Source organism: Danio aesculapii, chromosome 19, assembly GCF_903798145.1.
Source record: "Danio aesculapii chromosome 19, fDanAes4.1, whole genome shotgun sequence".
Classification (NCBI taxonomy): Eukaryota; Metazoa; Chordata; class Actinopteri; order Cypriniformes; family Danionidae; genus Danio; species Danio aesculapii.
The window spans coordinates 33,547,537-33,561,216 of NC_079453.1; the positions used below are offsets into that span (position 1 = coordinate 33,547,537).

Below are 13,680 nucleotides of genomic sequence, written 5' to 3' on the forward strand. Positions count from 1 at the left end.
AACCCTGCTAGTACCTTGTTTTAGACATTCATTTTTATTGCTATGTTTTTGAAATAAACTTTGCTTTTAGACATCCACCAAAGTATTAATAAGCCTTGACGTATATCAGGGTATTGTGACATACATATCATGTTATTTCTATGTTTCCGGACATACACTATGTCATTATCTTGCTGTACATTTAGACATGCACCATGTTATTGCGGTTTTTTGACATACTGTGTACCCTGGGATTACCTTGTTTTTAGGCATGTTATTGCTATGGTTTATTTAATATATCTTAATTTTCTTTGGCATTCTACCACCACTGGTATAACCATGATCTTATCATGTTTGTTTAAAACGCATCATCATAATTCTGTCGTGTTTACTATTTTGTCACTATGATTTTTTTGAACCTGTATCATTGTAATGCATTTATAATACATTTTGCTTTACCATTTGACAGGATTATACATATGCAGGATTATATTTCAGTCATCTTGATATACTGACAATTGTTGTACCATGGTAATGATGAGATGGTGTAATCTGACGTGAATATGATATAAATATTATAGTATATATATATAAATGGAATTCATCGTTCAGTGTCATGGAATATATTAACATATATTACCCCTTAACACCACCACAGCATGTTTTTGTTAGGACGTGTACTTCTTGAAAATGAGAAAGATGTTTAGAGCAGGCAGGTGTATAGAGCTGGGTTTAGATGTGTTGGTGTGTGTGTTTTGGATTGTTCTAATCCCTGTATTAAACTCGCACTGGATTTGTCCTTGTAGTGAAGAACTGTGTGTGTTTGTCTGGACCGGCACAGGCTGATGGTGCCCTGTCGCACAGAAGTAATGCTGATGGAGGCAAGGGTTTGGTCAGAGCGACAGAAGAGGGTCTTTACAGTGTGTGTGTGTGTGTGTGTGTGTGTGTGTGTGTGTGTGTGTGTCCTTCTCACTGAATGGCAGAAAGCCAGGACAGAGGGAGAATCTCATTGGATGTGACAGTGTTGGGAAACAAACCAGCAGCAACATAGCAAGTGAATAACAGAAGCGTAGGCCTGGACCGACTGGTGGTGTGTGTGAACATGCGGTTGTGTGTGTTTATGTGGGAGGGGTTGAATTTGGCACAGTCGTATGTGATTGTTTTGTTTTTTCTATAAGTGTGTCTGAAGGATTTATTTTCTTTCTGTATGTCACCGCCGAAGCACTTATAATAGCAGTAATAAGTGATTTAACAAGCAACGACTTTGTTTAACAGCACATCTACACTGTAAAAAAGTATTTGCTGAGGCACTGGGTTTATTCATGTGCCTTTTATTCTTGTTATTTGGTAATTTTGTTGTTAAAGAGATGGTTCAACCAAAAATACAGAATCTGTCATTATTTACACATTCTTGGCTTGTTCGAGAACAGATTGATTTTCTGTTGAACATTTATTTTGAAGAGTGTTTGAAACCTGTAACCATTGGCTTTCTTAGTAATTGTTTTATTCACAGTGATTACAGGTTTCCAACATTCTTCAAAATATCTTCTTTTTTCAAAATATCGTATTGTTAAATTGAGTTCATATACAGTACTGTTTTATAAAATGTAGCAGCCAGAACGTTCTTCAGAATGTCTCATTTTGTGTTATAGTTCACACATGGTATTTTATGAAATAGAGCAGCCAAAACATTCTTCAAAATGTCTTGTTTTGTGTTAAAATCATAGTTCACACAGTATTTAAAAAAAATTGAGCAGTCAGATCTTTTTATTTTATTTCTTTTGTGTTCACACTGTATTTTATGAAATGGAGCAGAGAGAACATTCTTCAAAATATCTTTTGTGTTAAAGCCAAAGTTTAAATGGTATTTTATGAAATGGAGCAGTGAGAACATTCTTCAAAACATCTTCTTTTGTGTTAAAGCCAAAGTTCAAATAGTATTTTTTGAAATGGAGCAGCAAGAACGTTCTTCAAAATATCTTCTTTTGTGTTAAAGCCAAAGTTTAAATAGTATTTTATGAAATGGAGCAGTGGGAACATTCTTCAAAACATCTTTTGTGTTAAAGCCAAATTTCAAATAGTATTTTATGAAATGGAGCAGTGAGAACATTCTTCAAAACATATTTTGTGTTAAAGCCAAAATTCAAATAGTATTTTATGAAATGGAGCAGCAAGAACGTTCTTCAAAATATCTTCTTTTGTGTTAAAACCAAAGTTCAAATAGTATTTCATGAAATGGAGCAGTGAGAACATTCTTCAAAACATCTTTTGTGTTAAAGCCAAAATTCAAATAGTATTTTATGAAATGGAGCAGCAAGAACGTTCTTCAAAATATCTTCTTTTGTGTTAACCAAAGTTCAAATATTATTTTTTAAATGGAGCAGCAAGAACATTCTTCAAAACATCTTTTGTGTTAAAGCCAAAATTCAAATAGTATTTTATGAAATGGAGCAGCAAGAACGTTCTTCAAAATATCTTCTTTTGTGTTAAAGCCAAAGTTCAAATAGTATTTCATGAAATGGAGCAGTGAGAACATTCTTCAAAACATCTTTTGTGTTAAAGCCAAAATTCAAATAGTATTTTATGAAATGGAGCAGCAAGAACGTTCTTCAAAATATCTTCTTTTGTGTTAACCAAAGTTCAAATATTATTTTTTAAATGGAGCAGCAAGAACATTCTTCAAAATATCTTTTAAAATAACATATAAAGTGTGTAATGTAAAAGTCTGTGGTAAATAAAATTTGACATGCTTCCATTAATTTAACCCTAATATCATTAAAGCTGATTTGTTACAGTCTTCAGAAGAATGTGTGCAAAATGGCAAATATTCAGTAAGTCAATAATGATTCACAAATTTCTACTAATTACCCTATAGTTTTTTCACTTGTCACATGTTTGTGGGAAAATTAAACAGGTCCATTAATTCTTCCAATTAATAAAATATATAATTTACAGTACAAAGACATAATTAGCTCTTGTGCTTTTGAAAATAGACAAATATTTAGGAGTTTTGGGGTTTATTGTTTCTTTTGTTTGTGCTAGGACTTACTCTGCAACTGTTCAGATCTAAAGGGGAGACCTTAACTCTTAACATCCCTCTATTTGTGATTAGTGGAAAGAAAATTAAGCAAATAAATAACCAATATCAGGTTCTCTTAAATAGAACCATACCTGACATCCTGCTTGACTGAAAACCTTCATTTACATATTACGTAATTTCACAGAAGCAAATACTAAACTCTGGTCGCTTTATGACATGAAGGTTGATTATCTGGCACAGGCTATCTCAGTCTTATGATCTGCAATAAAAGCTGTTCACACACAGTGTTTTATGAAATAAGGCAGCTAGAACATTCTTCAAAATTTCTTGTTTTGATTTTCTGCCAAAGAATATTTTCTAATGAATTCTGAGAACTATCATTTTGCTAATTGTTATTTTATTCAGTTTTTCAATGACTTTTGTTAGTTTTTGTTTTTCATTTAATTTAATTTTGGTTCATACATGATTTTAAGGAATGAAGCAGCCAGAACGATCTTCAAAATATTTACTTTTGTGTCAAAAATCATAGTTCAAACATGGTATTTTATGAGCTGGGCCGTGCTTCAAAAAGCATTTTAGTGTTGTAGATTACACATGATATTTTATGAAATGGTGCAGCCAGAACATTTGTCAGAACGTCTTGTTTTGTGTATAGTTCTCAGTATTTTTAGAAATAGAGCAGTCAGGTATTTTTTCAAAATATCTTATTTTGCTTTAATTCAAACTCCATATAGTATTTAATGAAATAGAGCAGCCAGAACATTCTTCAAAATGCCTTCATTTGTATTATGGTTTACATGTGGTATTTTATGAAATAGAGCAGCCAGAACATTCTTCAAAATATCTTCTTTTGTGTCATAGTTAACAGTATTTTAAAAAATAAAGCAGTCAGATTTTTTTAAAATGTCATTTGTGTTAAATTCAAAGTTCACACCATATATTATGAAATGTAGCAGCCAGAACATTCTTCAAAATATCTTCTTTTGTATTAGTCAAAGTCAAAGTTCACATAGTATTTTATGAAATAGAGCACTCAGAACATGCTTGAGAATATCCTGTTTTGTGTTATATTTCACACATTGTATTTTATTAATGGAACAGCCAGAACATTCTTCAAAATATCTTATTTTGTGTAAAGCGTTAGTTCTAAAATGGAGCAGTCACTGGAGTGTTTTTCTCAATGGAGCATTTTTTTGTAATACCTTCTTTTGTTTTCAGTCATAGTTCTAAACTGAAATGGAGCAGCCAGAACATTCTTCAAAATATCTTCTTTTGTTTTCCACTAAACACTTGCGCGACATATCATCGTCTTCTTCTGGGTGGAGTGTTAGAGTCTGTTTTGGTTGTGTGTGTCAGCGCTGTGCTGCGTGACGAGCTGCTGCGTGCCAACAGGTCAGAGGTCAGTCATCTGTGCTGAGCACGAGAACTTTGAGCTGACCGATATGGTGTGTATGTGTGTTAGTGGTTATGTAATGTGTGTATGTGTGTGTTCTGCTGGAGCTTCATTCAGGAGCTTCGAATGAGGCCGCTCACACTAACAGTGATTCACAGACACAGTGAAACCTGAAGTCTTTCAGTTGGTAATTTCTGCCAAATGTTTGCCATGATGTAGAGAACATTTATCCACCAGAGACAAATGCATCTGTTTTAATAGTGTCAAAACAATATTAAATGCACATATTACATAATCATGATAGCAAAATTATAATAACTAACATTTTTTTTTAAAGAAAAGGGGAAACAACATATATTCTGTTGCTAAAAAATATATTTTTAAAGGTCATCATTTGATTTTTTATTTTCAGGTTTATCCTTGTTTTAATACCCTTATTTATTTTAGGGAAAAAAATTATAGAAATCCTATTTTGTGTTAGTTTGCTCCTGGTATTTTATGAAACAGAACAGCCTGACCATTCTTCTAAATATCTTCTTTTGTGTCAAAGTCATAGTTCACACATGGTATTTTATGTTAAAAAAGAAGAGCAGGAACGTGCTTCAAAAAAGTTTTTTTTAGTGTTTTTCATGTGATTACACATGATATTTTCTGAAATGGTGCAGCCAGAACATTTGTCAAAACGTCTTGTTATCTGTTAAATGTACAGTTTACAGTATTTTTTTTTAGAAATAGAGCAGTCAGATATTTATTCAAAATATCTTATTTTGTGTTAAATCCAAAGATTATATAGTATTTTATGAAATAGAGCATCAAGAACATGCTTTAGGATATGCTGTTTTGTGTAATATTTCACACGTATTTTTTATTAAACAGAACAGCCTGAACATTCTTCTAAATATCTTTTTTTGTGTTAAAGTCCTAGTTCACAGAGTATTTTAAGAAACAGCGATACACAGACACTGAGAAACCTCTCTGAGAAAAGTCTTTCATTTCCAGTAAGAGTTGGTGATTTCTGGTAATGTTTTAACACCCTTATTTATTATAGGAGAAATTAATAAAAATCAATAAATAAAGCAAACCTTTTAGTCTTTAAGATTCAAAACTTATATTATTGTTTAAAAAGAATACTTTTAGGGTGAGTGCAAATTCATATCGGTTTATTTTAACCATTTTTGAAACCCATAATATGACAAAGTTTGACTAAAGCAATTTTTGGGGAATATCCTTATGAAAATAAAGTTAATAAATAAAGCAATTTGTTCTGACAAATGCAGAAAGTTTTATGTTGTTATACAGCAGAGATGCCCAAATTAGGGCCCTCGGGCCAAAGTTGGCCCTTGGTAAACTATCATTTGGCCCACCATCCCATCTTAGAAGAGTAGTAGTTTTTTTTGGCGGTTTTTAATACATACACTGTCTCTTAATGATAGAAGAGAATACAGAGGCAGGTGCAGCTTTACTAGTATATTCGGCATTGATTTCTTTAGTGTTAAAAAAGGAATTATGTTTCTATTGTAATAGGTTCATTTTAAAATAAAAAATTTTTTGCATTATTTAATATTATTAAGTGTATTTATTTATTAATAATATGAAATAAATTAAGAAATTACCCATGGTAACTTTAATATAATAAACACTCCAAAAAAATTATTTCGCTGCTTGTTCAACCTACTAATGTAAAATGAGCTTAAACACAATTGTTGAGATTTTTTGGCCACAAATTATTTTATATTCAATCCTCTTAAATGCATTAACTTAATCTATTTGTGTTGGGACAACCTGAATGAATTGTGGAAAACCTGCGTTTTTTTATTGTGCAGTTTGGTATATTTACCTTCAGCCCACAGTCCTCAATCAAGTTTGGTTTTTAGCTTTTAATAAGAGGGCACCCCTGTTATAGAGTAAGATTTAAGTGTTAATCGCTGCCTATAAACAGGGAGCAAATTACAGGAGGGTTGAGGGTGGATTGACCCCCCTAATTAAGGCTTGATCCCACTGAAGGACGTCAAAACATGATGTATGGGAGGGTCAGCCCTTTGAACCTGAGAAAAAGTTGACTCTGATCTGTATTTTGAATAATAATGTTAATAGTTAAAATAACAGACATCTATTTGACCACCCCTGTAATGGTTCATACCATTGTGAATGTATAATCCGTCATTCAACAGTTTGAAACTGGCAGATTTAGAGCACCGATAGACACGACAAGAGTTCACAAGACTTTTCTCATAAAATAGGTGGTTGTTTCCACATATTGCCTATAAGTAAAGTCGAATTAGACGCATTGTTTGAATAGTTTGACCTAAAGTAAGCCAAAATAAATTATCAGGTCAGAATACACTAAATATTTCCCACTAAACACTGAAAACCTACTTTTTATTAATAAATTAGATGCAATTTCATTTAATTACTCCAACTAACATCAGCGAAAAGTTGAGAACGCCCAAGGTCGTCAATGTATACTTTGCACACAGCCTATACAACAATAAATATCTTGGAAACATTACTGCTGTTAGTTAAAAATGTGAGTGAGTGGATGTGTGTGTGTGAAAAAGGGAGTAGGAAATTTGAGGTTAAGACATTTGTAACCTTTTCTTTAGCAATATAAACACAGCTGCTAATGCGAATAGGCAGATGAACTTGGCATTATCAATTTTTTACAGACTGAAAGCCCTCCGGAACACACACACACACACACACACACACACACACACACACACACACACACACCATAGCTGCAGAAATAGGAGCAATGAAGGTCATTTTGTTAGTGGGAGATTAAAGCTCCTGTCTGTGTTTTTTGCTATTACCGTATACTTCAGTGTAGTGTGGAATAACCCTAGTGGTGTGTGTTTTATTTTTGGAGGAACCTCTTTTCTAGAAACGAAAACGAGAGCGAGAGACAGAAGTACAGTTTACGTGACTGTATGCTTAGACTGATTGATCGCCAGCAAATAAAGATGCATATTTTAGCAGACAGACATGTACAAAAACCCATCTTTGTGAAATAATGCTAATGTTGAGCTGGCAGTGTTTTGGTTTAGTTTGTGTTCAATGAAATAGTCTGTTTACTCTAGGCATTGTTAGCATGTGAATAATATTCCTTGACGTGTTTGTGGTTTGTGGTCATCTGCCATTAAACGAATACCTTCTGTCATTGGTCAGAAAGATGAGAGAATTATTCAGCTGCTGGATTATGGGAAACAGAAACAAATGGTGATGTTTCTTTTTTTAAGTAGGAGGAGTTAAAAATAAAATAAAAATGAATAATTATATAGACCATTTCAATGTGGTCATGTCATTGGCCTAAACATTTCCTGCTTGTTATCAAACTGTTTCATAACTGTAACAAGAGGCAATTCAATCATAACTTAACGTAAAAACAGCTATCATAACAATATTTTTCAATATGTGACTCTTTTTGAATTCTCAGAAGCTATAGAAATTAAAATTGCAAAAAAGGACATGCGTTGGGACCATTGTTATTGTTTACATCCCTCAAAATGGTCCATATATAAAACAACTATTGTGTTAGCTAGACACTAAAGAATTCAAAGTGCATTTTCATGTAAAAAATAGTACTGCCAGGAGATATAAATTCAGTGATATGTCAAAGCATGTTGTTTAATTCTTAAATAAATACAATATTCTGATAAGTTGCATTAATATTAACAGAATATTTTAAAAACTTCCCTTGCATTAGAATACAAGTACATAATAACTTCTGCAAATGTAATATAATGAAGATGTCAAAATACAAGAAAACATTTTCACCAACATAAATTCTTCAAAATGTTAAATCATGAGTAAATGTTAATTACCAGTTGAAGATAGAATTGTCGCAAATTAATATTAAACTAGAAAAATGTCAGAATGCTTTTTTTCCTTCCATTTTTCTTTTGTAAACACAACTATTTAATATTAGGGTTGGGCGATGTCAACCAATTTGGCATCATTCGATGTCTAATGTGAAACATCGCGATGGACGATGGCATCTTCGTCATTGGCAGAAGTGAATTAATTTTTTATGAATAATTAATTCATATTGAATAAATTATTTTGTAGCCTATCGTTTCCACTACCTGACCCGCATGGTCTTTGTTTTACCCATAATCAAATCATAAATGAATAAAGATAAGTTACATACAAATTTCCACCTGTCAATCGCTTTTTCTGCGGGACTCTGGCATGAATAGGCAGAGTGATCTGTGTTGTTATAAGGGCGTCCACAAACTTGGTCAGTAAAAAAAGTTGCACAACCAACAGTATCAAATGGCCCATTACACTATAATATACAACAATCGAATAGAAGAAAATACAAGTTGATAAGTTTTGTTGCTATTTTGTTTTTTATTTCTTTTGATCATTTTTTACATAAAGAATAATAATAATAAAAGCACTGCACTTACTTTGAGTCTTGTTTCTGGTACAAATAAAACATTAAATCACGAAACATTTATAAACAAGTAGGAAAAAAATGTTTTCAGAAAAATTAGGTTTCTTAAAACAGACAAAATAATTTTCCAAAGCGGAAAGTAATATAATCGTATTTTAAACCAAAATATTGTCCAATTGGCAGATTATTTTAATTGTTCTAACGAAAAACTGACTTGATTGTATTGTATCATTTCTGAATACAAAGCATCATTATTTATTGTCTAGAAAATGCTTTTTTATTAAAGAATTTATATATATTAGAACCAGAAACAAGACAAAATATTTTAAGTAATTCTTTGCAGTGAGTAATAATAAATATAATTGCCATATGTTTGTGCTATAAATATGTATAGCATTATTAATATAAAAGCTTTGGAAAATATGAATAACACTATTTAGGAAAGGTTTACTTTATTATTATTATTATTATTATTATTATTATTATTATTATTATTATTATTATTATTATTATTATTATTATTATTACCTATAGTGCCAGTAAGCCTGCTGTATCTTATTTTGACTGTGATTGTGTACGATTAGGTTTTGAAACATCACTTGACTAACTGTTAATACTGTTACTATGACTAAGTAGTATCTAAAATTGCACCTTGATAATGTCAAGACATTCTGCAACGTAATATGATGTCTGCAATTCCTACAACATGATAAAAACCGTAAAAAGAAGAAAAAAAAGCTTGTCCCCAGGGCATTAACCTTAAATACACAACTCTATACCTTATCTACACACACAGTACTGTCTATTTAAAACAATTGGCCCAATGACAAGTTATTGCCCTCATAAAGATGCACATTTTGCACATTTTATTCCGAGAGGCTGTAAAGGAAGAGGTGGGCGAGGTCTGACTGACAGTGGGCGGGGCATCAGACTCTCAGTAGTAGACTTTCCTGCCTTTTCGATCAGTCAGCAAAACCCAGCGCTGCTGACTAAGACAAGGAAGGGTTTATGTGTGAGTATGCTCGTCTGTCCGACATTATACATTCATGTCTGCTTCATAAACGTGCCGTTTCCATGTTTTTAGGCATTGTTGTGCAAGTAAAACTCACTGGAGAACTCACTCCAGTATCATTTCAAGAGAAAGAAAGAAAAACATTGATGTTGAAGACTTTTAACGTAAAATTTTCTCCACAGGATTCGTTTTTCTAAATCATAAACCTCATTATTAAGTGAATGAACTACTAATTATGTCCTATACATCACAATATAATTGAAGCTCAGTGAAAACCATTGAAATACTTAGTTGTAAATTAAATTGTACAGTGATTTATGTCAGTTGGAAAGCTTTTGAAGGTGAAAAAACTGTTTGCCTGGGGGTAAAATAATCAGTTTGGAGCAAATGAAGTGTTCTGATTTTAACCAATAGACTTTAAACAGCTTGCGACTTCTCTCCTCTCATAAATACTACACGCTGCCGTGGTTGATGTGATTAAACAAGCTTAACTTGTGGTTTACTCAGAATAGATTTGACATAGCAAATTTTTGAAGAGCACATGTAGTCCGTACCCGAAGGCACAAAATCGTCCTGTTGGAGCACATCCTCCGGCCTTGTCTCTTGTTTTTTGGGCGAACACAAAAGCGAGCGTCTCAATTCTCAGTGTCTGCTTTGAAGCGAGAAGCGAAACATTTGAGGGGGAAAAAGGAGAAATAGTTTCTGATTCAAACAAACAAAGAGTGGTTGCTATGTCGACAGGCGTCTATAAATAGTGTCCAGTGTTTGTTTTGTGAGTGTGTCTCCCCCAGGAGCTTCAGAGACGTGGAGAGCGATTCTGATTAAACAGCCTTTCCTCACAGCATTCGGCCCTCCAATGAACCAATACTCTGAACCGAGAGGTCAGATGGTTTAAGGAAAAAGAAACATGTTATGGTTTTTAAAAATATGTCTTTGTGTAGAGGAATGTACACTTACAGTACTAATGAAAGAAATGGCATTAAATCAGAGGAATGTTTTAAATGGATTCATTCATTTCATTTCTTAGATCACAAGTACATCAAAAAGTGTTAATATGTCAACATCTTACTACGATGTAAAATAACTGTTTACTATTTTGATACATTGTCACATATCATTTATTTTTGTGATGGAAAGCTGAATTTTCAGCTTTTTTTCTAAATATAAATCAGGTTTAATGGCATTGCCAAAATATTTTATGAAACGTAAATGTGATTTATGCTTTTCATTTATTCGTTCATTTTCTTTTTGGCTTAGTCCCTTTATTAATCAGGGGTTGTCACAGTAGAATGAACTGCCAATTTATCCAGCATATGTTTTTTACGCAGCGGATGCCCTTCCAGCTGCAACCCATCACTGGAAACAATCCATACACACTCATTTACACACACATACACTACGGACAATTTAGCCTACCCATTTCACCTGTACCTCATGTCTTTGGACTTGTGGGGTAAACCGGAGCACCCGGAGGAAACGCGAACGCAGGGACGCAACTCCATGCAGAAATGCCAACCGAGGTTCGAACCAGCGACCTTCTTCCTGTGAGGGGATTGTGCTACTCATTTCGCCACCGTGACACCCCGATTTATGCTTTTGATTAGGATTAATTAAAATTAATTTCCACAAGCGAATGAGATTTCTCGACGTCACTATAATATAATATAATATAATATAATATAATATAATATAATATAATATAATATAATATAATATAATATAATATAATATAATATTGTATAATATACAGTAGTATAATATAATATAATATAATATAATATAGTATAATATAATATTGTATAATATACAGTAGTATAATATAATATAATATAATATAATATAATATAATATAGTATAATATAGTATAATATAGTATAATATAATATTGTATAATATACAGTAGTATAATATAATATAATATAATATAATATAATATAATATAATATAATATAATATAATATAGTATAATATAGTATAATATAGTATAATATAATATTGTATAATATACAGTAGTATAATATAATATAATATAGTATAATATAGTATAATATAATATAATATTATATAATATAATATTCTATAATATAATATAATATAAAATAATATAATATAATATAGTATAATATAGTATAATATAGTATAATATAATATTGTATAATATACAGTAGTATAATATAATATAATATAGTATAATATAATATAATATAATATAATATAATATTCTATAATATAATATAATATAAAATAATATAATATAATTTAGTATAATATAGTATAATATAATGTAATGTAATATAATATAATGTCATGTAATATTTAGCTTGTTAACTGTAATTTAAGCATTTTTAAATTGTATTTTTACTAAATCAATATAAATTTGTGGAATTTAAATGGCTTGTTAGCATTTACTGTATGCCTTGAAACAAATCATTCTAATATTTTCTGCACAAGATGTTTTTCTTATCAATGTTTATGTAAAAAAAATAAATTCATGACACAGTTTTATGTTATACAGCACCTAAATTACTAATTTATCGTCTAATGAATAGATTGAACAGTGGTTTTAGTCTGATAGTAAAGGAAACCCCAACCCTCCAGAGTCTAGCTCGTTCATATGGCTGAAACTATTTAAAGTACGTTCTCAACTAGTCTCTTGTTACCTTGGTTACATATTCAAGAGGAGTGACGGTAGCATTATGAGAGGATTTCAAAACGTGTTTATTTTACCTTTTTCTCAAATTCACATACCGCCAGTACGGACAGCCATTTCTGTGCATACAGTGCAGTTACGGATGTTGATTGGTCTAAAAAGCATTTTGATATAACCAAATTTGCATTCTAGCAGTCTAATAGAGGAAATGATAGTATAGCTCTGCACCTCTAACCTCATCGCTTTAGTGTAAACCTCTCTGTTTGTTTGTCAGGGAATGGTGAGGATAGTCGGAGCCAGACAGAAGCAGACGTGGACAGACAGAGTGGGAATCTTAAGCCATCCCCTCAGTAGACAACAGCAGGAGGAGGGATCTACACTTCGCCATCACAGACGGACTCTTCTCTCACATTGAACATCCCAAACTTCTACCTGGGCAAGATACACCGATATCCTCCGACTAGGTAAGACAGCATATTTCTTTCATTTCAGTGCTTCTGGACTGGCTTGTGGTCAATACTTTATTGGCCTTCAACTGAAAAACTCAGGTACTCATAATGGTTATGGTTCATACGGGTGCTGGAAATCCTTGAATTTTAATCTACAGTTTGCACGGTTTAAAAGTGCTTAAGACCATCATATTTATTTGATATGATGTGTATATATATTTGATATAAGTGGTCTCTCTCACTCTTTCTAACTCTCTCTCTCTCTCTGGAAATAATGTTAAGAGATTTTGCTCCATATTGACATGATAGCATCACGCAATTGCTGCAGATTGGTCGGCTGCACATCCATGACGCGAATCTCCCGTTCCACCACATCCCAAAGGTGCTCTTTTGATTGAGATCTAGTGACTGTGGAGGCCATTTGAGTACAGTGAACTCATTGTCATGTTCAACAAACCAGTCTGAGATGATCGCAGATCATTATCCTGCTGGAAGTAGCCATCTGAAGATGGGTACACTGTGGTCATGGTCATGGGATGGACATGGTCAGTAACAGTACTCAGGTAGGTTGTGGCGTTGACATGATGCTCAGTTGGTACTAATGGGTCCAAAGTGTGCAAAGAAAATATCCCCCACACCATTACTCTATAACCAGCAGCCTGAACCGTTAATACAGGGCAGTATCAATTCTGACCCTACCATCCGAATGTCGCAGCAGAAATTGAGACTCATCAGACCAGGCAACTTTTTTCTAATCT

General features: G+C 32.4%; 1 protein-coding gene across 1 annotated transcript in view; it reads left to right on the forward strand.

Annotated features, from left to right (window-relative positions):
- The window catches only part of atxn1a (ataxin 1a), a 205,691-nt gene that overhangs the window by 39,921 nt on the left and 152,090 nt on the right, over positions 1-13,680 (forward strand). The window contains exon 2 of the mRNA XM_056480057.1: positions 12,748-12,937. The gene's annotated coding sequence lies outside the window, so the exon portion shown is untranslated. The remainder of the gene's footprint in view (positions 1-12,747; positions 12,938-13,680) is intronic.